The sequence below is a fragment of the Amblyomma maculatum genome, chromosome 3, assembly GCF_055883805.1.
Source record: "Amblyomma maculatum isolate TAMU_Amacu chromosome 3, ASM5588380v1, whole genome shotgun sequence".
NCBI classification, from domain to species: domain Eukaryota; kingdom Metazoa; phylum Arthropoda; class Arachnida; order Ixodida; family Ixodidae; genus Amblyomma; species Amblyomma maculatum.
Genome location: NC_139346.1, coordinates 54,759,542 through 54,763,805, shown reverse-complemented (window position 1 = coordinate 54,763,805; position 4,264 = coordinate 54,759,542).

Genomic DNA, 4,264 nt, shown 5'->3' with positions numbered 1-4,264 from the left:
TGCTGGTCGCATCCCAAAAGCGGTTTATCTTTATGTTAAGGCTGCTTTTGTTTCTGTCTTCCGCCATGCCTTGGACAGTATTGCACTCGGGGGCAAGCTGTATACGTCGTTCAAAAATTGTCTAAAGGAGCGAAAAATGTTTGAGTGCCCCAGACGGCTCAACACTGTCTCACGCGGTAGAGAAGGGCGTAGCATATGGTGCTGTGCTCAGCCCCCTGTTGTGCAATATCACCATAATACAATTGACACGAAACCCGCCACAAGGAGTACACGTCACGCTTTATGCAGATATTATATGCATCTGGAGCGAATCCAGATTGCGCCACGTTACACATCGACGTGTTCAAAAAGTATTACTAAACATCTCCACTTACTTGGCTACTCGAGGACTTCATCTTTCTCCGGAAAAAAGTGTTGCCATTGCATTCACCAGGAAAACAATCACCAGATATCTACTCCTATTTGGCGCGAAGCCACTACCTTACGTAAGTACACAACGATTCCTCGGTTTTGCCATCGACCGTAACCTTTCTTTGTCACCCCATGTTAAAAACCGCCGTACGAGAATAGCAGTAACATGACAAATATTCAAATTTATGGGTGGAACACGCTGGGGCTGCAATTTTAGCTGTATGGTTTTCCTGCACAGGGTCTACGTTGATAGTCCTTTGCGGAACAGCTTACCAATTTTGCAAAAAATGTTCCCAACAAATAAAAGGATGCTGGAGGCAGCGCGGAACACCTTCCTGCGAATAAGCTTTGGCCTCCAAAATAGCTCATCCCCGTTGAAAACAGTTACGGAAACAGCGTTTTTACCGCTCGAAGTCATCGCCACACAAGAAATTACTTGGATTTATCTACGCCATGTACTTCAAGGAAAGAAGCACTTCCTACATCGAGTGCATATAGCCTACAGCAATTCCGGCTTTGGTCAAGCTGTTCACCTATTGCACCTTCCTACCCTTAGTCAACCACGTAAATTATGGCTCCAACATTTCCTCCTTGGATACGTTCACCTCTTAAAGGGCAACTGTCCACCCTCCGGTCGAAAATATTTTCTTCTCCAGTGACTGTGAGGCTTCGCCCCCAGAACGCAAGGCCGAAAAAATGTTTTTGAAAACAATAATTATTAACGCAGTTACAGCCCGACCACCGCATTCTGTCGTATTTCTCTCCACCCGTTCCCTCGCAAAGCTTTTTCACTCTCCTGCCCTGTCATCTAGCCTCCGCAAACCAAATGCCTATTCCTTCTCCGCGTTTGGCGGGAGGTGGCGCGTGGCACTTCGCGTGCGCGGAAATGAAACGGGTGAGGGAGCGCGTGCCGCTGCATTCCTTGCATTCAGTTCGGGCGTGGCGAGAGAAAAGCACGCACCGAGCGGCGCACATTAGTCGTGTACGTCCATCCTTCACCCGTCAGTCAGCGAGACGGACCAATGAATGTCGCCGCTACTCCGACGTCAGTCTAGCAGCTCGTAGAGAACGGGGAAGCTGGTTTCGCGATGGGGGGGATGAAATGGATTTGATTTGTATTTTTGCTTCTTTGCGGCGCGCATATCACTGTGGCATTTTGCACAGACTATCTCCAGTACCTGATCGAAGCATTGGCCTGCTTTGCCTAAAAAGTCATACCCTGGGCAGTGACCCTTTAAAATCAAAAAGCTCATACCGGGTGTCAATGCAAAGAATGACATGCCGCAGGCTGTGCTTCTAAAAGGTGCTATAACATACTTAGCTGAGAAATATTCCGATGATACACATATTTTCACTGATGGCTCAACTTCTCATGAATCTTCATCATGAGGACTTTATGTGCCCTGCTTAGGTCAAATGCTGTGGTGGCGTCTACAGCGTAGAACATCCTCCATCACAGCAGAGCTATACGGAATAAAAGAAGCTCTCTCCTGATAATATTTTGCGGCATAACTTGGGGCGATGGGTAATTTTCACGGACTCGCAAGGTGCGCTACAAACCATGTCAACCTTATTGAAGAGAACAAATCAATAGTCGATTTTTTATGACATTAGATACCTGCACCACTTGGCTGTTACGGAAGGTCACATTATAATTTTTCAATGGATTCAGTCTCACTGCGCCAGCCTGGCCAACCAGAAAGCAGACGAAGCGGCCCGCAATGGTCAACTACATCACACCTATAACCGTATCTACTTCACAAAATAAGATGCTTCTTAATTGACCAAGCGATATACCAAGGAGGAGAAGAACCGCCTCTGAAACTTTCCAAGTCATCATTATCTCTTTCTCCATTCCATTGACCCACATCTCCGAACAAGACTACCACTCGGATTTTTATAATCTATAATCTATAATTTATAATCGTCTTCGTCTCAGTGCTGCCTTTACGAGTAGTCTACGACACCAATTCAAGCAAGCAGATAGTCAGTTTTGTGACAACTGCGGCTCAATTGTGACTGTAGTCCATATTCTCCAGCTATGTCCAGCGTACGCCAATGAACGTGCGCACTATGAACAATGCATGCAGGCTTTCACCCAAGTGCCGCTCACAGTGGACTCTATATTAGGTCCTTTATGCTGCTACAGATTGCAGCGCCGTGCTATAGCATATTTATTTGCCTATTTAGATGGTATCCGTAGGTTAAACAAACTCTAAATTACCCACCAACTTGATCATCCAGCTACGCAAGCAGACTACATGGATTTCAGTCTTATCCAAAAAGCCATCGACCCACTTTCAAAGATTGCACTCTTTCCTAACCCTTCTTGTATCTTTATTCCCTAATCTCCCTACGCCATGCAGATTAGCTTGTCAGTGAACATTATCGCCTGCTAAATTCTGTTTTCATTAAAGAACCTTCTCTCCCTCCCTATCTTTAGTGCATTACCATAGTAGTTTTCTTTGGAACTGTTTAGTTTCTCCTTCGAATCCCAAACAAGGCCCCTGAGGTTTTATTTTATTTCTCCTCCTACCTACTAATATTCTCTTCGGCTGAATGCCTTCTCTATTTACCCAAGGGTTCCTTCTCCTGTCTTAATTTTCCTTAGGACGAAGTTTTGTACGCTAGAAATAACTATACTCTTCAAATCTGCCCACATAGCCTTGATGTCTACCGCTCCGTCAAAACGATACGCGACATTTCTAAATCATCAAGAAGGCTGACTTTATCAGCCTTTAAGAAATTTTTGACATACACAATTTATCTTTTCGCATCCTTGTGTGATAGGGATTTTGTTTTCAAAGTGATACAAGTTTGTGATCGGACAGTCCTTCAGATACACACAAACGTCATAATTAGGAATCCTACTATCTAAAAATATAAGGTCAAGGAAAGACTGTGCTTGATCCAATTCGAATGGTTTCAATTAGTACTTGGTTTAGATCCCGATTAAATGCAATGCCCAACAATACATCAGCATGCTTAGCATCTCTAGAACCCACATCGTTAATCAACGCAACGAATACTTGGAATATTAAAATCACCTGCGATAATCATATGGATGTTTCGTGAGACTTTGTCGCGAAGAAAAACTTTAATTGTAGGAGCTTCAGCGGGAAAATGGAAGACCTGCACACTGCTCGAAATAAAGGCAACTAAAATAATTATTTGCATTATATGCTTTTATTATGAAGGCTTCATTCCATGACTAAAAGTTATATTTCATCCTTGAAAATAACAGCAACGCCCTTATCGCAGGAGTCACGATGTTATCGTATTACTTTGTAAGTGGGGGAAATTATTTGCAAAACTTGTTTTCCGGGCGCAACCAGGCTTCTGTCACGACCACTATATCGGGATCGTACTGGATCCACAAATGTTCAAGCTTTGTTATTTTGTTTACGAGACTTCGCGCATTGCCTTTGATCACAGTAAATTCCATAGTTTTGTTTTAATTTGTCATACATATCCTTGTCATCTCCAGTTGCTTTTTCCCCAATTTGACGCCACATGCTCTTTCGTCCTTCCAGTAAAATGCTTCGTCACCAATTTTGATCTTATACACCAGCCGCATCTTCATATACCCATCATTTTTTTTATAAGGCAGTGTACGTTCAGAAGGCACGCTTTTCTCTCCTGTTCATTGAAGAATATATGATTTCAACCGTGAAGATTCGGTGGGGAATTAAATCGTACCAGAAATTCCTATGTTGTTTAAAAGTGACAAGATCAGCTCATAAAGAAAAAAAAATACAGAAAGCATCAGTATTGAATTTCGGCGAAAATAAGTTTATCAATCGACATATGTGCCAATTTTCGCACTTAAACATCGAATATTACAAAGCTGTTT